This window comes from Dipodomys spectabilis, unplaced genomic scaffold, assembly GCF_019054845.1.
Source record: "Dipodomys spectabilis isolate Male_0828 unplaced genomic scaffold, ASM1905484v1 ptg000295l, whole genome shotgun sequence".
NCBI lineage: Eukaryota > Metazoa > Chordata > Mammalia > Rodentia > Heteromyidae > Dipodomys > Dipodomys spectabilis.
This window is the reverse complement of record NW_024870972.1, coordinates 5,693,809-5,719,260: the sequence shown is the minus strand read 5'-3', so window position 1 is coordinate 5,719,260 and position 25,452 is coordinate 5,693,809. Positions and strand designations below refer to the sequence as shown.

General features: G+C 42.6%; 1 pseudogene; it reads left to right on the top strand.

The window, feature by feature from the left end:
- Positions 1 to 20,293, top strand: part of LOC122126968 — a 156,089-nt pseudogene extending 135,796 nt beyond the window's left edge.
- The last annotated feature ends 5,159 nt before the right edge of the window (positions 20,294 to 25,452 follow it).

Here is a 25,452-nt window from a genome sequence, read left to right as displayed (position 1 = left end):
AGTGCTCGATCATTGAGCCAGAACTTAAAGCAGGCTTTTTAAAAATGAAAAATTTTAGATCCAGGCATTGATGGCTCACATCTGTAAATCTAGCTCATGCCTATAATCTTAGCTACTTGGCGGGGAGGCTGAGATCTGAGGATCATGGTTCAACACAAGTCTAGGCAAGATAGACCATAGGACTCTTACCTCCAACTACCCCCACCCCCCAAAAAAAGCTGGAAGTGGAGCTGTGGCTCAAGTGGTAGAGCACTAGCCTTGGCTAAAAATGCTCAGGCACAGTGCCCAGTCCCTGAGTTCAAGCCCCAGGACTGGCGCGCACACACACACAATATTTTTTTAAGCAGGTTCTAAAATGTACATGAAAATACAAAGACCCTCCAAAAACCAGAATAGTTTTGAAAAACAAAACCAGAGGACTAATACTACTACCTGATTTCAATACTTAAAGTTACAGTAATTAAAACAAGAAGGTATTGGCAAAAGGTCAGACATAGATCAGAACAGAGTCCAGATAAATACCCATATATATGATTGAGGTCAGTTGATTATTGACAGAGTGGTTTGGTCGCAATTCAATGAGGGAAAGGAAAGTTTTCAACAAAAGGTGTGGAATAACTGGATGTCCATGTGAGGTAAATATATCTCAATCTCAGCCTCAGAAATCATACAAAAACTAATCAGAGAGGACTACAAACTTTATTGAACATAAAGGTTAACATTATGAAGCTCTTAGGAGAAAATACAGTAGAATCTGTGTTGGAGTAATCACAGATTTCTTAAGATTAAAAAAAAAAAGAATTACTGATCATTCAAGAAAAATGCATAAGAATAGACTTCATTAGAATTAGAATGGATTTATTTAATAGATACTGATACTGTTTAAGAGAACAAACAAGCAAGCCACAATGTGGAGAAAATATATACATATCACAAATGATTCTTGTCCATAATATATGAAGATGTCCTACATAAAAAAAAAACAATTTAATTGTTTTTAAAAGACAAAAGTCTTAAACACACATTTCATAAAAGCTATATAAAATGGCAATGAAAATTGTTTGTCATTGTTCACTATCAAGAAATGCATTTAAAGCATGAATAAAAATGCATGTATATGGTCATGTTTCAAGCTTATTAGAATGGCTAAATTAATAAGCTTGGCAACACCAAATATTGGTGAGAATGTAGAGCAACTAATTCTCATGCTTTGGAAGTGGGAGTGTGAAATAGTATAACTACTAGAAAACTACTGGCCATATAAGTTTTATCGGCACCTACTCTATAGTTTAGTAATTGCTCTCTTATAGTACTCACCTAAGAGAAATGAAAACACTTGTCCATAATGTCAGATGTGAATGTTAATTGGAGCTTTATTTGTAATGACAAAACCAGAAGCAGCCCAAATGCTCATCAGTACTCTGCAGTGGATAAACAGATTGCTATATTCATGCAGTGACAACTTTTGAGTAATAGATAAAAATGAACTGCTTTTATAAAGTAACATGAATGAATCCTTTTCTTAAAAAAGTGTAAGAGAAGCCAGTCACAAAAGAATACACACTCCTTAGTTCTTTTTACATGAAATAATAAGCAAAAGTGACTTAAAATAGTTGCCAGGCGATGATACAGGGAGTGGCTGAGAGTCATAGGGAACTAGGTAGGGAGATAGAAATGTCTTGGGTCCTGATTACAGTGCTAGTCACATGGATTAACATATCTACCCACTCGTCAAAATGTTCTTTGGCCCTGTGTACTCCCTGAAATCTTCCAGATTTTACCCTTTCCCCCTTTAAAGTACTTCAAAACCTTTGTGCCTCTGTGTGTGTGTGGGTGGGTGAGAGAGAGAGAGAGAGAGAGAGAGAGAGAGAGAGAGAGAGAGAATGTGTGTAAGTTGTGGGGTTGAACTTAGGGCCTGGGTGCTATCCCTGACCTCTTCTGTTCAAGGCTAGTGCTCTAACACTTTGAGCCACAGTTCCACTGCTGGTATTTGAGTGATTAATTGGAGATAAGAGTCTCGTGGCGACTTTTCTTGCCCAGGCTTGCTTCGAACTATGATCCTTAGATCTTAGCCTGCTGAGTAGCTAGGATTATAGTCATGAGCCACCCTTTGTGCCTTTCAGGGCACAGATAGCTACTGTCCTCAGTTTTCAGAAATACAAGCACCACTTTTTGTTCTTGTTGTTGTTTAAAAACACATACACACTCTCGCTGAAATTTGATATCTCAAAATTGTATTGGTAGCTTTCACTTAAATGGAAGGCTTAGGTATAAAAGTGAGTTTGTATGAAGTACTCATACAGACCAGAAGGTAACTTCTAAAAAGGTTCATTTTTCTGGAAAATATTTGTCAGGTTATTGGAAGCACATTTTTAAAAAAGTTTTTAAGAAAATGTTCTTTACTGGCATTGGCAGGAACTTCCTGAATAAAAAACCCGGGGCTCAGCAAATAGGAGAGAAAATTGATAAGTGGTATTACATCAAGCTAAAAAGCTCTGTACAGTGAAGAATGTAGTCACTAAGATAAAAAGATAATACAGAATGGAAGAAGATCTCTGGTAGCCAAATATCAGAGCCTTATAGCCAAATTAATAAATAGGCAGAGGAGTTAATCAGACACTTCTCAGAAGAAGTACATATGGTCAATAAATATATGAAGAAATGCTCAAGATTCCTGACCATAAAGGAACACAAATCAAAATGACATTGAGATTCCATCACCCTCCACTCAGAATGTCAACATTACAGCAACAAATGCTGGCAAGGATGCAGGGAAGAAGAGAACCTAATATGCTGTTGGTGGGAATGCAAATTTGTGCCATCATTATGAATATCAATATGGAGATTCCTCACAGAATTAGAGCAGTACCACTCTTGGGCATTTATGCAAGATTGCTAGTTTCGATACCACAAAGGCACCTGCACACTCATTTATTATAGCTCTTTTCACAATTACCAAGTTATGGAAACATCTTAGGTACACTACAAGAAAATGTGTGTATGTGCATGCACACATGCATATGCACACACATACACACAGTAGAACTGATTTCATCAGGAAGAACAATATTGGCAGGCAAGTGGATGGACCTGGAAAAAAAAATATGTTGAGTCAAATCAGGCTTTGACACAGAGTACATGTCTTCTCTTCTATATGGAAGTTAGACCAAAAATGTAAATATGTTAAAGACACTTACAGAGATATATATCCAACTAAAGTATGGCATGTGCAAGGGTAGGTTTCCATGGTGTAATCCTTTTGAGCAATTTTCAGACAATATAACAAAATTAATACCAGGAATCTGAAGCATATCTTATCTAAAGGGGAGTGGATGAATGTAGTCATAATGTTCAATGTACATATATGAAAATGGAACTAGGAAATTGAGGGGATAGGTGGGATTGGAATGGATGGGGGCAAGGGGAGTATGATGGAAGGGGTGACATCGGATCAAGATGCATTGTACTGGGGGGAGGGGGAAGATGGGAAGGGATGGGAAGGGGAAACAAAGGAGGAGGCAACAATGCTTGATAAGAAATGTACTCATTACCTTGCTCGTGTAATTGTAACCCCCCGTAGGTATTTTCACAATAATAAAACAAAAAAAGATGAATTGTACTTATAAACGGATGTTGAATTGAAACCCCCTTGTCCAACTATTTAAAAGGAAGGAAGGGGAAGTGGCACTATGGCTTAGGCGGTAGAGTGCTCGCAGTGACAGCGCCCAGGCCCAGAGTTCAAGCCCCACGACCGACCAAAAAAAAAAAAAAAAGGAAGGAAGGAAAGGAAGGTTGATTGGTTGAGTTAGTACAGTAGGTTTCACTGGGGAGGGCAGAAGAGGCTCAGGGTTTTGTGTTCTTCCCTATACCCGTCCATTCCTGACATTCATGATTTTTTTAAATTTAATTTTATTTTATTTGTGAACATACTGTACAGAGGGGTTACAATTACATGGGCAGGATAATGTGTACATTTCTTACCAAGCATTGCAGCCTCCTCCTTTGTTTACCATTCACATCCCTTCCCAGCCTCCCCCCTCCCCCCCAATCCCAATCCCAATCCTTCTCCTTCCTCCCCCTTCCCCCCCCCCCCCCCCCCCGCACCGACATTGTAAAGCTCGTTTTGGACATGACAACTTGTACTTCTCATTGTTGCAACAGGTCCACCTGTATCCTTAAACAACTGGTTTTTCCCCATCTCCTCCACAAGTTCATCAAATATATAGAGAAAGCAGGGGTTATACTGTGGGAGAGGGACATACAAAGCAACAAAGAGATAATCTTATAAACACGTTAGAAACACATGCATGAAAGAAAAAAACATTAAAATACATATCTAAGGGTTCATTTTCCTGAATCACATTATCTGACCTTTTCCGCTTGACTCATACATATACTAGATATTGCAAATAAGGGAAACCATGGGACCTATGTTTCTTTGGGCCTGGCTTACTTCACTTAATATAATTTTTTCCAAGTTTTTCCATTTCGTAACAAATGGGGCAATGTCATTCTTTCTGATGGAGGCATAGAATTCCATTGTGTATATATACCACATTTTCTTGATCCATTCATGATTATTGTGCATTTTTGACCCTATTGTAGCTGAATTTTGCACTCAGGACCTACTTTCTCTATGCTGCTCCATCTCTTACTACCGTGGTGTTGCAGCATCCTGAAGGTGAGTTGAAGTTGCCTATATCCAAGTCGTAGTGAGAAGAGCTTTTGAATCATGTGACCCTCCCTCCCAGTGCTGAACTGTCACATGAGTAAAGTGGCATTGGTGATGGCTGAGATCCCTTCCTGCTCTCAGGGTCTCACTGCTTGTGAATTTTGCTCTGAATATCTGCTTTACTTCCTAGGTATAATTTTTTTTTGCCAGTCCTGGGGCTTGAACTCAGGGCCTGGGTACTGTCTCTGAGCTTCTTTTGGCTCAAGGCTAGCAGTCTACCACATGAGCCACAGTCCTACTTCTGGCCTTTTCTGTTTATACGGTATTGAGGAATTGAACCCAGGGTTTCATGCATGCAAAGGAAGCACTCTACCACCAAGCCACATTCCCAGCCCTGAACTTTTTTTTAATACCTTACTAGTATGCCTACAGATAGCACTGGCTCTGCTGGTTCCAGCCAAGTCTACCTAGATGCCAGGAACAGGCTGAGACTTGGCTGAGTCGGAATAAAACAGTACCCTTGTTTGTTTTTCATTCTGTTGCTCCATGAAGCCTTGTGACAGAAGTTAAAATGAAGGATGAAGCCAAGAAAATTTAGAGGAAATGTCTCCTAGCCACGCCCAGGAAAAGATTGTGAAGAATTTAATATAATACTTACATTACACCATTCCTTTTCCTTATTCCATTTGCCAGCCTTTTCCCATAGATAATGTCCTTAATTTAGCTGGTATTGACCAGAGAGTGTGTCTGTGAGCTTGTGTTTTGAAAACTTTTGAGAAATGAAGAATAAAATTGTCTTTCTCTATGTCATCTGGAACCTTCAGGAAAGTCAGAACTGATACAGCACAGTTGGCACTGTGGAAGGAGTTTATGTGGCCAGGGAAGAAGAGAATAAATGAGAGAGGATAAAGAGCCATCCCAATTCCTTGTTGTGTAGTTTTTGTCCTTTTTTCCCCTCTCTACTTGAATGAGAGAGAGCCATGTGAGGAAAATAGATGATTCAAAATTTTAGAGCATTTTACAAAATCTAAATTCCTCTTCCTTTGCCTAAATGTAGGTTATCATTGAAAGTGGCCCATCTGACATGATCCTCAGATGCTGTGATAGGGCTGGCATGGCCTGAGATGGATCTCTGCTTGATGATTTGTGAGAACTCAGAATACTATGGAGAACTTTATTAACAAGACAGAAAGGTCCAGGGCCTACTGTGCAACATGAGCCTGAGGTCAGCTCATGAGGTGTAGTTAACTGGTCTCCAGAAAAGTGACTGGAGCTTAGGCTTGGAAACCTGTAAACAGAAAAACAAGAAGTACATATGCCTGAACTCAGCCTGACTGCCTGTTCACTTGTGTAACTGTCCTAGATGCCTGCCCCAAAGTAGATCACTGACCTCAAGTAGCAGAACAGACCTCCTTGTTGGCCCAGGAATGGTTATCTGCATTGCCTTTGGGGAAGCAAGTGTATAATCACAGGTGGAAGTGTTTTAACAGTCTAACCTCCTATTGACAGAATTATATTTCTTGATTGTTGTGAGGTACTGGGGCAAATATGATCACTTGCAATCCTGACTCTCCAGGAGTCATAAGAAATAGAGATAAAAAGTTAATATGAAAGCAACTATTAATATGAATAATAAAATAACAAGTGCCTTCAAAAGGCTATGATTAAGGGTTATAGAATTCAGAGGAGGGAGGCCCTGGGTTCGATTCCTCAGCACCACATAAGCAGAAAAGGCCAGAAGTGGCGCTGTGGCTCAAGTGGTAGAGTGCTAGCCTTGAGCTGAAGAGTTGAGGGACAGTGCCCAGGCCCAGAGTTCAGGCACCGCAACTAACCACAAAAAAAAAGAACATATCTGTACATGAACACCTTTTCTAATGTTTATTAGAAACAGATGCATGCTCAGATGCTTCTAAAACTATAGTGTGGTTGTGAAAGGAGAAATACACAAGAAAAGGCCTCACATGATGCTCACATAGTTTTTCCTAGCCTTTTCTGTATTGAAAACTTGAAATCATATTCTGAACTCATCACAGTCATACACACACAAGTACCCAGTCCATTCTTAATTTCTTATTGATGATTTTAATATGGTCTCCACTATTATTTTGAAATCACAAATGTCATTAATGATGGAACCAGCAGGTAGGTGGGTAGAAAAGAAAAAGCCTGAGCCAGGCGCCGGTGGCTCATGGGTGTAATCCTAGTTACTCAGGAGGCTGAGATCTGAGGATCAAGGTTCAAAGCCAGCCGGGGCAGGAAAGTCCATGAGACACTTATCTCCAATAAACCACTAAAAAACCGGAAGTGGTGCTGTAGCTCAAGTGGTAGAGCGCTTGCCTTGAGCTGAAGAGCGCAGGGACAGCGCCCAAGGCCAGAGTTCAAGCCCTGTGACCAACCAAAAAAAAAAAGAAAAAAAAAAGAAAAGATAAAGCCTGGTGTACCTGTGACATGTCATTTCTGAGACCTATGGTGGTCTCTATCAACCTCCATGGACCATGTTTACAATGCTTTTGAGTTTAGTTCTGGACAATACTGATGGCTCTTTCTTCACAAGGGAAAGTATGGAATGGATCCCATGAATTAGGAAAAAAAAAATCATTCCCCGCCAAACTTCTGGTATTAACTTCAGATTGTGTCTAATGTCTTTTAGCTTTTCTTCAGTACTCTTCTGACCTCTCTCCCCACAGCTATCCCACCAGAACACCAGCTCCAGCTTCTGCAGCATATTTCTGAGTTGCTCAGAGAAGCAGTTGAAGGCCAGATTTGTGGGTGAGCAAACATTGACCACTGCTAACTCCACTGCACAGGTGTTTCCCTCATCCTTATCTCCCTTTAATTAGGACTGATAGCTGAAGGCTGTACTGACTTCACTAGACAGGTAAGCACCATCCGTAAATGAGAGCAAGTAGAAGTGCCCAGACACAGGGATGATAGTGGAAGTTAGATGAGATGGGTATGTGGGGGCAAGTCCCTGCATGGGAACAGTTCTGGGTTTTCATTCTGATACATCCAACCATGACAGTAAGCAGAAAGACCCTGGAAAAAAGCAGCTTGTGCATGTAGGGAGACCCTCACCATTCAGAAGAAAAGAGTATCCGTGAGTTCTCCGTTCATTCTGCCTAAGAAGGAAATGCTAAACTTCTGCCCTGCAGGAGGAAATATTTACTATTTTGTCTTTTTTTTTCAATTGACATAAAAATTGTTTTTTTATTTAGCAAATCTCTCCAAAGTTAGAAAACCTATTCTACATAAGTTAATTTCTACCAGTATGGTATTAAGAACCCTCTTCTGCTATTTTCCTAAACAAACTCAAGTGTAGACTTGCTATGTTCTTGTAATACAGCTCACTCTGGTTTCTTCCTAACACCCACATTTATAATATAAATGACTCATTGTCTTCTGTTGACCTACTTAACACTTTTGTTTGTCCCTCTTGCCACCCTGTTCTTTCTAGATTCCCTATCACTTTCTCTGCCAGAGCCTGGTGCTCCTTTATTTGCACCAACTGAAGTTCTTGGTACCAATTACTCCCTTTTTCCTACCAAATTCTTACCAAAAGAGGACAGATGAACACCAGCTGGCAGCCAGATCAGAATGTTGGCCACATTCACTGCCTTGCTATACCTTACCGGCACCTGCTTGCCCTTTCTTGTGGCTCTCTGGGGTTGCAGATCTTATGTTATGCAGACCTTTACCTATGCTTTGGAGTCCACCTTCAGGAGAGTCTGTGACTAGTTGTTAGCACTTTGTCAGCTGTGCAGGTCTCTCCCTGCTGGGAGAAGGAAGCAGCAGGATACTCATTGTAAAGCTTACTGGCCAGCCCAGTGAGTCTACAGAGAAAGATGTGGAGAGATAGAGAGAGCCTTGCCTCACCCTCAGGCATCCTAGCCAACCCCAGCTCATCCTGGCCTCTGGGCTTCAGCTCTGAGCTATGAATGAGCTGCCTACCTCTTCTCTCTTCTCCTTCACTGTTCTGAAACCAAGCTTTCAGAACATTCACTCTGTGTTTCTCAGAGAATTCTGCCTTCCATGACTAGGGAGGTAAGGGACAGTGTTTAGAGCCCTTAGGGATCTTTTTGGGTAAGCAAAAAAACAAGGAATCGGGTCCTTCACGTACTAATATTTCAGAGGGTTCCAGAACACTCCTGTTCCAGCTATTCTTCCTTTCCAGAAGGTTAGTTCCTATCTTGCTTGGCCTTTAGCCCTCCTGCTTCAGTTTCTGCAGGGCACATGTTGATCTGCTGAGACTCACTGCACTAAATGCAATGGGCCCTTCCCTCAAGTATATTCTACCCTTAAAATAAATGTCACAATTCTCAGTTCCCACAGTGACAGGGGTAGTTTTTTTAAGCCTTCAGTTTCCTGTCCTGATAAATGTATGCTGATGGAAAAATACCCAGCACATTATTCATTAAAAGTACATAATTAAAACACTGACCAGAACTTTGTGTATTTCTGTTTGTGCCCCATGTCCCACGTTTTGTCCCAAAGAGGAGGAGCCAGCAGCCTTCTCTAGGCTCCACTTGATCTCTGGAGCTTCCCTCTTCTTCTGCTCTAGAGCTACCAGGTGGCTGCCTTTGCAGCTGGCAAGCCTTATACTTCCCATCAGCCCAGCTGTGCAAGCCAGGTAGAAGGAGGCAAGTCAGGTAGAAGAAGGCAGGCCAGATACAGGTGTCACCCTGCACTGTTCCTGTTGGTCATAGGCTAGATATCCTTTTCTGGAAGTCTATACTCATAATACCCAGGTATTAGGACTTAAAAGCATCCAAAGTCCTCAGTACACATGGAGTTGGGAGTGAGGGGGAGACAGGAGGCATCTCTTTGTATGTCCTATGATAGGCTCACTAGGGATTTCTGAGTCTAACTTGCTTTCTTTTGCAACTTGTATTTCACTGGTAAGTGCACTTTAAACCAACCATTCACACACATTGAAGTTGTATCTTTGGTTTTGTTCCAGGTCCCAAGGTTATCCCTTTGAGAGCTGGTTTTTGCTCGCTCACTTTGGAGGATGGATTGACATGGCAGCTCAGCAGTTACTGAGGTTGGAAGCTGAACCTCCTGCAGCCCTGCTGTGGCTCTTGGCATTCTACTATAGCCCCCAGGATGGGAGGCAGCAGAGGGCACAGACCATGGTAGGTAGCAGGCTCTCTCTGTGTGCTCAGGGTTGGGCCCTGGGGAGTAGATCCTGGCTGGAGGGGCTCTATTATGGATTTGTCTTCCCCCATACCCTCAAGCTCTGGGGAGTCATGGCATATGTTGTGGTAATGTGCAGTTGTCCACTTAGATGACAGAAGATGTGGGCTGGGCCTACAAGTTTGAGATGATCTCCCTCCTCCACGGAGTAGCCTGGGGAAAAGATGTTGCCTCACCCCCCAGGAGTGTACCTGCTCTCCCGAGCCTCTTCTCAGGAGGGGTGACTGATTTGTTATTGCCTAGTGTCCAGTCCAGCCTCAGGGCTGTCTTCCAGGGGATGCCATGAAGGGATGACAACTCCTGTGAGGATCACTGTTCCTACGCAGACCTTGGCTCTTAAGCCAGTCTCTTTTCTTCCCCATCAGCATCCTAGACAGTCTGCTTCTACCCGACTTTCTGCTTTCCTGGATTGGTCAATAGTTCCCACATTACTTGCTTTGTTTAGACCTCGTACTACAGCCATCACATAATATGAACCACTTTGCTTCTGAAAAAGGACTTGGTCATTTCCTAAATAACAGAGTGGTTAAGTACAGGACTGGATTGAATAACTGTGTCAAAGACAGCTGTTATTTTATGTGAATATAATAATTACAGGAAGCCATGCTTTGATTAAAGGCATTGGCACCTCCTTTGCAAACATTTATTTGCTGGTTCTTAAAGCTTCAACTGCCAATGTTTTGCTGATTTTAATAATTAAAGGGAACAGGTCTAATTATATATAGAACAATGTTCCTAATTGTTTTTTATTTTCTGTTTGAAAAAATCAGAGACTAGTACAGATGTCTACATTTTATTTGTTAAAGGGCTTGCATGACAATGAAAAAATAGTTGGATTTTAAAAAGCTAAAATTTGAGAATAATTTTTTGGATCAAAATAAAACAAGAATTTTTTTTTAATTTAATTTAATTTTATTTGTGAACATACTGTACAGAGGAGTTACAGTTACATGGGCAGGATAATGTGTACATTTCTTACCAAGCATTGCAGCCTCCTCCTTTGTTTACCCTTCCCATCCCTTCCCAGCCTCCCAAAATAAAACAAGAAATTATCATAATCAACATTTGTATTCAAGGATTGCTATCTGATTAAAAAGAAACCCTTCTATTTCTTCCTTTTAAATATCACATTAAACTAATTAAGGGAAATCATAGTTCATGCTTTTCATCATCCTATTTTTTTTAACAGTAATGATTAGATGTATGAAGTGCTCATAATTTCTAAAGCCCTTTTGTATGCATTTTATATTTGATTCTGTATAAACTTAAGTTGGTAGGTATGTGTGAATTTCATATGGATAATAGATACTGAAAAAGAAATTTAATTTTGAAGTACAAAGAAATAAATAGATCAGTAAGATTCAAACACTAGAATGTTCTTCACTGGTACATCTTTTTACTGGTTCCCTTGGTTTGGGGGTTTTGCTTTTTCTTAAAATAAAACATATGTGTAGTTCTTACTCAGGATGCTCTTGGATAAAAGTGATGAACTCATTTAGAGTAGTTTGGTGCCGTCTGTCCTGTATGCCTTTGTTGTTCAATCAGAGGTAGCCATCTGCTTAGTGACAGAAGCCAGGCCTTCATATTAGTGATGCAGAGCCCTTTGTTCCTCAGTGTCTGGCCTGAGGTGTTGGTGTGTGATGTCCTGTGGAGGGAGATTTTCTAGGCTAACTAAATTAATAATTCAGCCATCTTGTGTTCCTGATTTCTGTGAACTCTGCTCCCTTATGATCTGCTGGGTGACTTGATAAGCAAACAACCATATTTGCGGTAAGCATGATCTTTTTGAAGTTTGATAGAACCTGATTACTACTGGCTGTCTCCAAGGAGTAGGAATGTGAAGGCAGTGAGCATGCCAGTCCTACCCAGGGTGTTATCTGTCTGCACACTGCCTTCTATGCAATCTAGAGTTCATATGGCACTTGAAAGATATGGATGAATGTCAAGGGGAGGCAGATGAATGAAGAGAGGAGAATGCAGCCATAATATTCAATACATATCCTACAAGGTTAAAAATGATGGAGAGAGGGGATAGATTGGGTTAGATGGGGGAGAATGATGAAAGGAGTGATAGCAGTCAAGATGCGTTGTATTTACAAACTAAATTGTTGAATTGTAACTCCTTTGTACAACTGCTTAAAGATAATAATGATATAATTTTTTAAAAGCCCAGTCTATATGAAGAGACAAAAAAAAACAAAACCAGTCTTATGTTTTTATTTACCCTGTCTAAGACAAGACTTCAGACCCCGTCATTCTACTTCCATTGTTTTTTTATTGATTTATTTATTTTATTATTGTGAAAATACTGTACAGAGGGGTTACAATTACATGAGCAAGGTAATGAGTACATTTCTTATCAAGCATTGTTGCCTGTTGCCACCTCCTTTGTTTCCCCTTCCCATCCCTTCCCATCTCCCCTCCTCCCTTCCCCCTCCCTCTTTCATTGTTTTCATTTTTGTTGTTATTTGTTTTTAGCTGGTACTGGGGTTTAAACTCAGAACCTCATATTTGCTATGCTGGCACTGTACTGCTTGAGCCATACCTCTTGCCCTGCTTTTTGCTAGTTATTTCGGAGATACAGTCTAGTTAGCCTATTTCTGCCTGGATTGGTTTAAAACTATGATCCTATAGATCTCAGCCTCCTGAGAAGCTAGGATTACAAGGGACTGGCACTCATCCTCATAAATTTATAAGACAGAACAAAAAATAATACTTTGCAAACCCTAGAAAGCATTTCAAGTATTGATGTGTCACATAGAAGCTTCTGGATACAGAAAGAACCTGAAGGAAATGTCAGTCTGGAATAAGTAGGAAGATCAAGTCTTTAGGGACACTAGACAATGGTAAAGAAAAAAAAATCGTAAGCTGCTCACAAGAAAATAGATATAAAGGCTTTGCCTCCTGAGGCCTCGGTTTCGCAGTCCTGTTTAGATGGCAGAAAGTTTTGAGGGCTATTGTAGTTGCCATCAGCTGAGTGCAGGTGGTGCACAGCTGAGAGAAGGAGAGATGGCTGTCCTGGGAATGCTGCCAGCTCTGTGGAAGAGTCCTGTGGTGCTGTTTCTCACGGTCTCTGTTTTGGTCAGCAGAGCTCACACAACACTGCTAGTGTGCTGTAGTCTATGACAGCATTGAGCAAGGCCTAACTTCGAGGGAAATAAGCAGCTCTCACAGTTCTATAAAATCAGTCATGGGAATTCTCAGAACAGGCCTAAGTATTCTTTCAGAAATGATAGAACATAGCTGTTAGGAGTTCCATGTGGCATTTTAGGTCTATAGCTTTCAACATTTGCTTTGTTTTCCAAGTTACGACTTGATGTGCCATGCTTTTAACAAGCAAAAGTCTTAGCATGATAAATATTTTTTATGCAAAAGCAGCCCACAGGCTTAGGACAATTATCATTATTATATGCATTCCACTGACTTATGACTTCTGAGTTTTAAACATGTATATACAGACTGTACCACTGAAACAAAACAGAGGTGCACATGCACGCACACACTTGCACATGTATGCACACACATGCTCTTGGACATGCCCATACGCATATGTCCTTCTCAAAGACAGTAATAGCAGAAACAGTCATGCATTCTTCCTGCACCGCCCCAGGGTGGCCGTTGGCTCTAACTGCTTGTGGCTGATAGTGAAGAGGTCTTCAAGGAGCTTTCTGTTCTTTTTCCCACAATAAGAAAAATCTGACTACATTCTGCTGAGAACCTTTCTTTCACTGTTTCCTTTCATACAAAAAAGGGCAATTCCTGGCATGGGGCCCTGGCTGCTTGGTGAGCAAGAAGAAAGAAAGTCAAGAAATTTCCATTACGCCCATTTGGGTTTGTGTAGAGCAGTGTGTAAACTCAGCTGCCTGTGTCTGCCCTCTCTCTGGTGCCAGGCTGTTCCTCTTTCTGGGGCTGGCTTCAAAGCACTAAATAAATCTGAGAGTCATGTGTCCTGAGTCTCCCTAATCTCTTACCCTTTGAACTTGCTTTACCCAGATAGCACTAAAGGCTATGCTGGACTACCTCCTGACACTGTTCTCAAGTGCCCCACTCTCTGCCATGGATCTCCAGGTGGCCTCTGTCCAGAGCAGCAACGAAGACTCCAGATCACTGGTATGTGCACAGCTGGTCAGATGCCTCATCCTGAACTTCCTGCTCTGGGCTCCAGAATGCCATGCAATTGCCCAGGAAGCTATCACCCTTGTAAGTTCTCTTTTCTGAAATCCTAGTTCACATTTATGACTCATGTAGGGGGTAAGTTATCTGCATGAGTCTATCCTGGCGTTGGAGAGCATAAGCTCAAGATATTGCCCCAACATGGATGAAGGTCAGTGAGGTTGACAGCTAAGGTGGATCCCAGAGCCTGCCTGTGCAACACTAATGTCATCAAGGGCAAAGAAAACTACACCTTACAGGTCCCATGTCCTTCCACAGGGCCCATGGGGAAAGCCCACATGTCATTCTTTCCATTAACAGTCATTGAGCACTTGCTTCTCCAGTGAGCACATGCTCATACCAGCCATGATGCCAGTCCCTGAAACCAAAGAATGTGGTTTAAGAAAAAAATGAATTGTTATAAAGGAGTCCAGATGATTTTATGGTTAGAGTGGTATAAGTTAAAAGTTGGCATCATTCATGACATTATATTTTATAGTAATTTCTTGGCCACCAAAGACATAGGCAACAGAAGGAAAAATAGATAGGTTGGACTTTATGAAATCTAACTTTTTTTTTGTTGGCCCTGGGGCTTGACCTCTGAGCCTTTCCCAGCCAGAAATCTAACTTTTATGCAGCAAAAGATAAAATGTAGACAATTCTCAGTATGGGAGAAAATATTTGGAAATAGTATGTCTGGCAAGGATTTAGTGTGCAGAATATAAAGAAAATTGTTCCAACTTAACAACAGAAAGATAACCCAGTTCAAAAATTAACAAAGTAGGGCTGGGAAAGTGGCTCAGTGGTAGAGTGCTTGCCTTGCATGCATGAGGCCCTGGGTTTGATTCCTCAGCACCACATAAGCAGAAAAGGCCAGAAGTGGTGCTGTGGCTCAAGTGGTAGAGCTCTTGCCTTGAGCTGAAGAGCTGAAGTTCAGCGCCCAGGCCCAGAGTTCAGGCTCATGACCAAAAAAAAAAAAAAATGGACAAGAGTTTTAATAGACATTTCTCTAAAGAAGATGTACTAATGGACAGGAAGTGTTTGAAAAAATATGTTGGTTATTACAAAATAAAAAGCACAATGAGAATTGGGCATGGTGGTACAAGCCTGTATCACAACAGCAGAAAGATCCCAAGAAGTAGACCAGTCTGAAAAAGTTAGTGAAACTGTTAGAAACAAAATAGAACAAAAGAAAAAGGGTGTGTGGCCCAAGTTCTAGTATAGTACTTGCCTAGCAAATGTGAGGCCCTGGGTTCAATCCCAGTACTTCAAAGAGTTGTATCCATAAGACAGCTATTAACAGAAAAAAAAAATAAATGTCATTGAACATTAAAGAAATCAGAATACTCAAACATTTTGTTAGGAATGTTAAAATGATACAGCCATTGTGGTAAAAAGCTTGGCAGTTCCTCAAAACATTAAAACACAGAGTTGTTACCAAAAGACTTATACCCACTCCACTTCTATGTATGTACTCCAAGTAGAGCTTGGACAGGTATTTGTACACAAGTCTTTGGAGCATCATTATTCACGGTAGTCAGAAGGTGGAAACAACCAAGTACCTATCAACACATGGATAGAAAAACAAAATATGCTATTCTAGACATGGAGAAGGTTAAAAAGGAAGGAGGTTCTGGCATGTTGATGTAGATGAACTTTACACTATGCTGACCCTATCTACAATAATCAAATTCATGGAAATGAAATATTGAAAATACTAAATATTTAGTGAATACTTTGTTAGAGATTATGAACAGTTCTGAAGATGAATGGTGGTGATGGTTATACAACCCATTGTGAATGTACTTCATATTGCTGAATTATAAAAATGGTTGCAATGGCAAATTTATTGTGTATATTTTGCCATCATTTTTTAAATGCTCATGTCAAAAGTACACACCAGCATTGCCAATTCTAGACATTCTGTTTTATTTTTGGTTTCATTTTTAGTTTTTATTGCATACAATATATAGCTTGATACATTTTCACAAGCCAAAAATACTATACAGGAGCAGCTAAATCAAGAAGGGTTTGTTCCCAAAGTCCTCCAAGCACCACCCCTGTCCAGGGCAGTCTGTTTTGGAATGTGAATGTGGATACAAGGAACATCCCAGTGAGAAATGAGAAGATGAGCACCAGAAGTGGTCCTCCACCTGGGTGGGAGGGTGGGTGTGGAGCAGGCCAGTCTATTGGTCCTCAGCTCTTGTGTGTGTGTGCTTGGAGGACTAGACTCTCATACACTAGTGCTTTCTCCTCAGGACCAGCACAAGAAGACTATTGGGACTCTCACACTAGCAATAATACCAACCTGGACGGCATGATTGCTAGGTGAAATAGACACACTCAAAAGACAAATTGTGCCTGATGTCAGCTAAATGTGGAGTCTTTAAAAAGTCAAACCCAGAAAACAGAGTAGAATAGTTACCCGGAATAAGCAGATGACACACACTATTGTAGTTATCAGACAAACATGTTCTGGAGCTATAATGTCCAAAGTGAGAACGGTAGTTAATAGTCACTGATGGAAACTCTTCAGAGTAGTTTTTAAGTGTTCTCACCATGTACGCATGCGTGTGCATGCATGCGCATGTATGCACATACACACACACCACTGTGAGGTGGTGGTTGTACTACTCAGCTCTGTTGTGGCAATGTCATCCTTATACACCTGGGAGGGGGAAGGCAAATTGCAACACAAAGCACGCAAATATGAAATAAATACTTCCTTCTGAGTCTATTTGGGGTAGGAGAACTCCATACTTGAGAGTCAAACACGGAATTCTTTATAAACTACCAGCTTCACCCCTGCTGGGTCTGTATTTTAATTGCCGCCTCACAGCATCTACCTCAGCCACAGTCAATGTCACATTGACGCAACAGACTTTTGATACAATGTGATTAAAATGGTGCTTTATCTTGGAGATTTTCCTCCCAGAAATATATAGTTCATATGTAATGGGGAAAAGATCAGACAAACTAAGGATATGCAACATTTCTGACCAACCCTCTTCAAAACTGCCAAGGACCTCAAAGCAAGAACATCCATCATAGTCACAGCCAAGAGAAGCCCAAGGAGGCATTACAACTAAATGTAATGTGGGATCCTGGAAATCAGGAGAAAGTTTGGGCTTCTGTCAATAATATCCTATTGCTATGGGTTCATTAATTATGATACTTGTGCCATACCCATTTAGACGTTGATAAATAGATGACATTGTGTGGTGTAAATGAGAACTCTGTGTTATCTTTATAGTAATGTTAAAACTATTCTGAAGTTATTTTAAAAGTTAACAGCAGACATTCTTAAGTATTGGCATTTTTGTCATGACTCACCACACCTGTGGATGGAGCCCTGGCCTCGCTAATTCAGATGCTACTTTCCAGGATGTCTTCCCCTGCTCTGTTGCCATCCTAGTTGTTCCCATCCTGGGAGTGCAGAAGCTGCCTGACCTGAGGGTGGCACTCACCGGTGGAGGCATTAGTATGGGACTTCGGTGAGAGAAAATACCCCAGAAAAAGCTCCCAGAGACACCAAACTCGCCACCCATTGTTGCTACCCTATTTCCATCAAGTCAGAGGAAACAATCCACATTTTCCGTGGATCCTCCACGGAAAAGGGACTGGGACTAGAGAAATTGAAGTTTGCTTCCTAGGTAGCAGCCTGTTTGATTGATTCCAGCGGACTCCCAGCCACACATTACAACACTGCGCTCTAAATCTAGGACTGCAGCATGGAAGACCCCAGAGCCTCTCCTTCCGACCTTGTAAGTCAGTTCAGCTGCGAAGAATACAGAGAGAATGCATAGCAGAAGCACACTAAAGAGATGCCATGTTCACCTTTACACCGTGGTTTCCCAGTAGGTGGGCACTCTGCTGGGCCTCTCAAGGCTCATCCATCCCAAGGTCCACCAGGGTGCTGTCCTTATAGATGCCCTGAGCTCTTCTTTAACATCCCAGCCTTCCTGACAAGGCGGTCCCACCTCAGTGGCTACAAGAGCAGGCGTTGTACTCCAGCTTGTCAACCACCAGCAGGACAGGTGAAAGGCGTCCTTTCGTGGGCTTCTCACCACTTCATACTCATCATTTCATTGCTGCCAGCTCCTGGAAGATGTCTTGGACACCTGCCTGGCCTTGGATGTATGGTGGACTGGTGGTTCTGGTGCAGCTTTAATGTGAGCTCTGAGAGTACACAAAGAGCCAGCCCCTTCTCAGCTTGGAGCCTGGGCCTCTGCCCTTTGCTGCCAGCTTTGAAGAATTATGCTGATTCAAGCCAGAAGGAGGGCAGCCTGCAGAGGGCAGTGGTAACTTGTCCCATCAGAACCCTCGCGCTGCCTAGCCTGCCTTGGTGGCTCCATTCAGCCTTCGGGATACTGACCTCCAGCCTCGCCTTATCCCGCCACATAACGGCTACCTGGGCTCAGGCCAGGCTTCCCTTTTCCAGCTTCCACAGCCTTGCCCGGGCTTCTCTTCTCTGCCCTTGGCCTTTTGATAAAAGCCACCACTGACTTCACGACAAAGGGCTCCTGCTTCTCTGGTTCAGGGTCTTGCTTCTGCCCTCTCCTTGCCAGCACTTCCCAGCTGGTGCTGGCAAAGGTGAATGCAGCACAGTAGTCATGTTTGGAGTCTCCTACAACTGTCCTATTCTCATTCTGTGTCTCTTACGTTGCCCTGTCTGTGCAGCTGGGTGACAGCAGCAACTTAGGAGGAATCTGAAATGCAGAGATCATTTGTATAGTCACTGCATTTAATGTGCAATAATGTGGGTACACACCCACCTCAGCCCAGGCCATCAAAGATATGGGGGTTTGTGTGCGTGACCCAAAGCCCTCAGGAATGCATGAAGTTGGATGGAGAGTGTCTGCTGGACCATTCTAGAGCACAGTGGACCCCTGTGAGCAGGAATGTGGCCTGTCCCTAAGCATGCACATGGATTATACCCACATGGATTGCAATTTAACTCCTAGAAAGCATCAAATGAAGCTCATACTGCTACTGAAGAACAGTATGCATCTGATGGAGGTCACCTGCACCCCCACATGCCCATGGTTTCTAGGTATAAACCAAGCAGTGATACTGAAGGGAAGACCCCACCAAAGATGCTGCCTCACCCTGCAGAACCTTGGCCCCATTGGACTTCTCTCAAACCCTGTTCCCTGAAGAGGGATGGCCACATCATCTCCCAGCTCCGAGTCCCTCACTGCAGCCCATGCAGTGCGCATTAGACAACTCTGATTTATTGATGGCCAGGAGATGGGATACCCACGGAAGAGTGGTACACTGGGCTTTAAATGCCAGAAGTGGAAGTTGCAGGAAAGCCAGGACAGCTGTCACCATACCAGAAAGGCCCTGTTGATCCGAGGTTGCTCTGGCTTAAACATTTGCAGGTCCTTTATAAAGTGACACACACACACAAAATGAATGTCTGTCTTGTTCTTGTAAAACTTACAGCTTCTTGATTGTTCTTGTGCCTTAAAGAAAAAATCACAGTGAATTCTTGACCCAGCTTACTTGTGAGATCTTCACCCCTCCCTTTTTTTCTCAACTGTAGTTCTTAAGAAAACTTGGGCACCAACAAATAAATGCCTCAAGGCTGTTAAAATTTAGCAGAACTAACAATGCCTGTGCTTCCTGCCTCTGTGTAGGAAGCAAGTGTTAAAACCTTAGATGCCTATTTAAAAAAACAAGTCGGATGGCTGAGGAGTGCCATTATAAGACTATTCGTGTAGAAACAGGTGTCATTTTCTAGTCCTCATGGTAGTGTGAGCTTGTTGCAGAAAGTAAAGCCACAGCAGGCTTTGCTTTTGCACCTCATTGCAAATAATCGCGCAGTTTGGGAATCATTCTGGGAAAGACTATTTCCCAGCAGTGCTTATTTGTAGCCTCTGTGAGGCTAAGGTGGAGTGGCTGGCCCATCTGGGGAGGGTGGTCACAAGGAAGTGGCTGGGCTCTCTGTGTATTGATTGCAAACAAAACAAGAGCCGTTGGTGCTTTTCCTTAGGTCTGGTGGTATTGTGCTACTTTGCAGGGTCAGGAGCATTACCTTTAGTTTACTACCGGATAGAGGACTGTGCTGGGGAGTGTTTTAAATTTGCCTTCTCTGCTTCCTTCACTGCAGATGGCGCACAATGAAGAGATAACTCAAGAGATTATTGGCTTTCTTCACCAGACCTTGTACAGATGGGAGCATCTTGGCCATGAAGCCCTGAGGTCAGGAAAGCTAGCCAGAGAGCTCCTTCAGCATCTGCAAGCTCAGGTGTAGCAAGGAGCACAGGCTGGATGGGCATGCTACATGAGGGCTTGCCAAGGCCAGGGACAGGGGATGTGACACTGTGGATGGCCACCATGTGTGGAGTGAGGCCTTTGAGCTGTAAGTACGAGGCACATGTATGTTAGAATATTCTGGTTGCACATATCTTACAGAATGAGAGGTATCTCAGCCCACTCAGCCAGATCTGATCGGTGAGCTCAGCTCTGCAGCTGTTCAGCCCAGCTCTAGTCAGAGAACTGTGAAGCAAAAGGCATAAGTGGGAGGCAGGTTCAATTTCCTTTTAACTCACATCAATCTTAGAGGTACCATATCTGAATGATTCAAAGTCTCTGAACCAAGAAATTGGTCTTAAAGCACTGGACAGTTTAGAAAATAACTTAGCCTATGTCCACAAATTATTGTTCAGAAGGGAGGGATCTGAGGTGAAGGCACACCATCTTGGTTCCCTAAGATTTCCTTGGTTTCCCTCAGGTTGAAGTAAGCAGTGGCTAGTGGTGCTGGCCACCAATGGAGAGAGAACAGCAGCTTTTAGTGAAATACCAGGCCCAGAGCTTGAGGCTTTGCCTGCTGCAACCACAGACAGGGCTGACAGGCAGGGCATAGGACAGGCTTGTTCGATTAAGGTGAACTGGGATCTGGAAATTCTTAAGAAGGAATCCGTCATCCCGTGGTTGTTATTCATTCCACATCAGTTAAGAGTTTTCTTCTCAAATTCATTCTTGTATTGACCACAGATTCTTTTGTTTGTCTGCCATGTGATTAAGACCTTTTTATGTCCATTCTGATTTATGTATTGGGAGTCTTGAAATCCTGGCTCCTGAATAAAGTTTATGGGAAAAGAGGTTAACCTTTGGGGGAATTACTAATTTTGCTGGATGGCAGTGCTAATGGATCTACCTGATAATCTGGAATATTCCAAGAACTTTTGACCTAAGCCTTTCTTCTAAGGAACTTACAGTATAAAAGTGTCCTTGTGGATGCTCTGATCGCAGCTACCTTAGTCACTACTTCTACAGGAATGCACTTCATCAGAATGTTCTCTACTTGGAGAAGGAGGTTCCGTGCTTCACGTGGGAGTTGAGGATGTTTCTTCTCCTGTTACCTTTGAACCAGAGTCAGTGGTTCCTTCATTGAAACTGATCAGCCTCTGTGGCCATAAAAAATAAAAGAGGCTCCATTTAGGGAACAGCAAGGATTCCCCAAATGAGGAGGCACTAGTAATTCCATCTCCCTTGGAAAATCTGGAGACATGGTAATATGCTGATGCTAGAGTTCCCCAGCCCACCCATCGATCCTCCTTGCTTCTTTCACAGCAAATGGCAAAAATAAGACTGTTGTCAAACTCAGAACAGCTGTCTTCCCATTCTTGGGAAGCTGGCAGGGTGTTATCTCATCCTGACATGGCCCCGGGCCTCTGGCTTGTGCGAACACTCACTCTCTATGAAGATGTGAGTCCCGAGCAGCAGGTGCAGGCTTGTCTATGGATTCTTTCCCCCTTACTCTGTCCTGTCCTGCCCTGAAGAAAGTGCCAAGGAGAGGACAGTACTCAGAGGTCAGGAAAAGGCAAGCCACACAGGGTAAGGCTGCTTCATACAGGCGAGACTCACCTCCAGAGGCCCCAGGCCTCTGTGCGCAGGCACAGCGATTTGCATGGAGGTGAAGGCCACCATCCCTTCCACTGCAGTGGAGAAAACAGGTCTCTAGAATTGGCATGAAGGGGCCATGGGAAGGTGACAAGACATACTTTCCCCTGCTTCCTAGCCAGCTCACCCCTAACCACGCTTGAGAGCTTGAGAGAAGGGTGAAAATTACATAATAAACTCTACCTTCTCTTGAAGTTGCCGTAGATTTCTAGAAAAGTCTAGACACTTGAATCCCTGCAGTTTTTTTGCAAGAAATTCAAATAAATACACAAATAACAGTCCATGACCCAGGAAGGCCTCCCAGCTAATCTCCTTCGTGTGGGCTTCCCATATGAGGCTGTCCACACACAGTACACAGATGAGCCAGGGCGCGTTTAGCTTCAGTTCCCAGAATGTCTACCACATCTTTAGTGGTGGCCTTGGTTGCAGAAAGCCAGCTCATTAGGCCATTTAGCAAAAAGGTAGCCGGTTTGGAGATCTGGTTTTTTCTTGGCATTGCAGAAGGTTCCGGACCTATGCCCTCCTGACAGCATCCAGAGACAAGGACAGATGGCAGGCTCTCCTCGCCTGTCCACCAGCCCACTGACTTGCCCCACTGACAGACTGCTCAGAAAGAAGTGTGGCAAGAATTTGTTCTGTTGTTGTTTTGGGTTGTTATTGTTGTACATATAAAGTCAGCTTATACCTAATTTTGTATTTATCCAATCCTATAGCCTTTCTCTCAAAAACAATAAATACTTCCCTCTGCCTTGTAAGTTTAGAAGCTTGGGGTATCGCAAAAGCTAAACCTGGAAAGGCTCAGTTATGGCTCAGCACTTGAGGAAGGCATCTGAGTGCGCCGAGCCTCCTTGAGGAGTCCTGCTCCTAACTCTGCGACTTGCACTAGCTCTCCACCCATTTCCCTCTGGTGCATCAGTGCCAGGAAGAAATGGGAACTAGAAAATGGAAAGGAGGAAGACAGGTTTTCCGTTGGATGGAGTCAACTAGAGGCAGCTGGTGCCGCGGGGAGCCCTGGCAGTGAGCCTGGCCAAGAGCCACCACCCCTCAGTGCCGCACCAAGATGAACCCGGATTGGTGCAGGGTGAACTAACCTGAGAAATGACTCCTTATAAGGAATCCAAGACGATTCTGCCTGCAAAGGAAGAAAGAGACTGTCTCCCTCAACCCATCACCACCTCACCTCTCCCAGGGTGCAGTAATGGACATTGTATTTTAACATGGAGTCTTTGGATTTTATTTAAAGAATAAAATTGCCAAAGAGACAGTTGCATATATAGGAACTTATTGGGCAGTGTGGTAGCAAATGAGTTGGGCCTCAGGCAAATAAACCTTCAAGAATAAAGTGCCTGGCTTTTGCTTCCCAAGGGTGGCATCTACAGGACGGGCCTGGGAACATGTGCTTTCCCCAGGGAAGGCGCTGCCAGAACTGCTTGTGGACTGAGGAGAGAGGGGAGGGGCTGATAAGAAGGCTCTGGAATGATGGTATGTTACTTGGAAAAATAAAAGTGTATAAATAGAACTTCCCTATTCACAAAATGTAGAATTCTCTGATCTTTCATTTAGAACTTCCAGCTCATCTTTTGGTTTGCATTCCAGCCCCTGCCTTCCCCCTCCCCTCCCTTGCATACTCACATCCCTGCCTGGGCCACAAGGTCAAGATCCCAAAGGCCATTGCTGCTGAGAGGAGACCCCAGACCTTGCAGGGAAGTGTGGAGGGGAGAGGGAAGAGGATGTGCGCCCAACGCTCTAGCCGCCTCACAGACACACTTCTGAGCAGCCTCCAGCTCTCCCAGCCTACACCCTGAGGTTGAAAAGAGTACAGCCTAAATGTCATGCAAAACCAGGAAACCACAGAAGATAAGACTGATAAAAGTGGACAGACACATAGAACACCAAACAATCAGAAAATCAAAACACAATTAATAAACTAGGGGACAATATTTGCAACATATATGACAAAGTAATTTTCTGCCTTCTAAACTTCTCCTACAACTTAATAAGAAAACACCACCAACCTAAGACTTGTGAAGGATGGAAACACTGCATATAATTAATAGGACAAATATAGATGACTTTCAAGAAATTAAAAAAAGTATTTAACATAACTTATGGGAAGTGTGAAATAGAATAACTGTTTCCATATCAAGTGGGGAAAATTAAAGATTGTCCCTGCTGTATTTGAGACAGTGCAGAGAAATTCTAGAGGAAGGTTTTCACTGCCAACATTTTCCTAGGAACAGTGTAGTCACAGATTTATGATACAATTTCACGGTAGCCACATAGCCAAATGATGTAAAGTAGGAACCCCAGGAGGTAGTTGGATGCCCATGTACACTGAAACAATGTAAAATAGCCAAATCCTGTGTCCACCAATAAATGAGCAGATCAAGTACAGTAGCAAACTCCATGGAATATCATTCAGCCTTAAAAAGAATTCTGACACTAGCCACAATGTGGGAGACTTTATGCGAAGTTACACAAAACACATATGAAATGACAATTAGAGAACTCAGAGAAAGTGGAATGGTGATTGCCAGGGACACAGGGGAACAAGAGGGGAGAGGAGTATTTGATGGATAGTTGCAGCTTAGGAAGATGAAATAGTTCTGGAGATAGATGGTCACGACATTGCACAACAATGTAGATGCAATTAATGATAAAATGATAAATTCTTCATTATCAATATTTTTACCACAAGAAAACACTTGATTTAAAGCATATATCCTTTTACCCTGTAATAAAAACCCAGTTCTTCACACTCCTGCCTTTCTGCTATATTGAACAAATCTAAGAATTTCCTCACAGTGCCTCGAGAAGTACAGAGTGCCCCAGGTTCTTTACCTGGACAGTGCTTCAGATACACAATCACAGAAAGCGACTTGGTTCATCAATAGATTTCTGGCAAGATAAGTTTGTGGAAGGGGAGAGAGAGAAGCATATAGTTTCATGCTTGAGGCAAGTCCTGTTGCCAGGATTTCACCTAAATCAACTCTAATACAGCCAATTATCTACTTCTTACAGACAAATTGAGTACACGGGTTAAAAAAAGATTGCCCACAGTTGAATCTCATGGAATGCTGCTACTATCAAGTCTGAGGTGTTCATGTAATGGTGCCATTACCATAGAGAAGCCAAGCTAGATGCATGTGCAAACTGTTCTACTTGCCACTGTTACATGGAGAAATCAAAGTGCAGTCCTTTTTGTATCCCTTTGTCTTGTCCATGGGCTCAACATTCAAGGATTAAAAATACTTGGGAAAAAAATTGTGTCTAGTGAACTTGTATAGGCATTTTTCTTGTGAGCACTTCCTAAATTAAATAGTGACAGCTATTTCAACAGTGTTTACATCTTATGGGGCATTCCAAATGATCTAGGGATGATGTGTAGGTTGTATGCATGGACCACACCATCTTATATAAGGACACATGCAGTGTAGACATCTGTCTGCATAGCAGAGTCTTGGATCTGATCCCTCAAGAACACAGAAGACGACTTGGTTGTACCCACCTTCAGCTATAAAGCA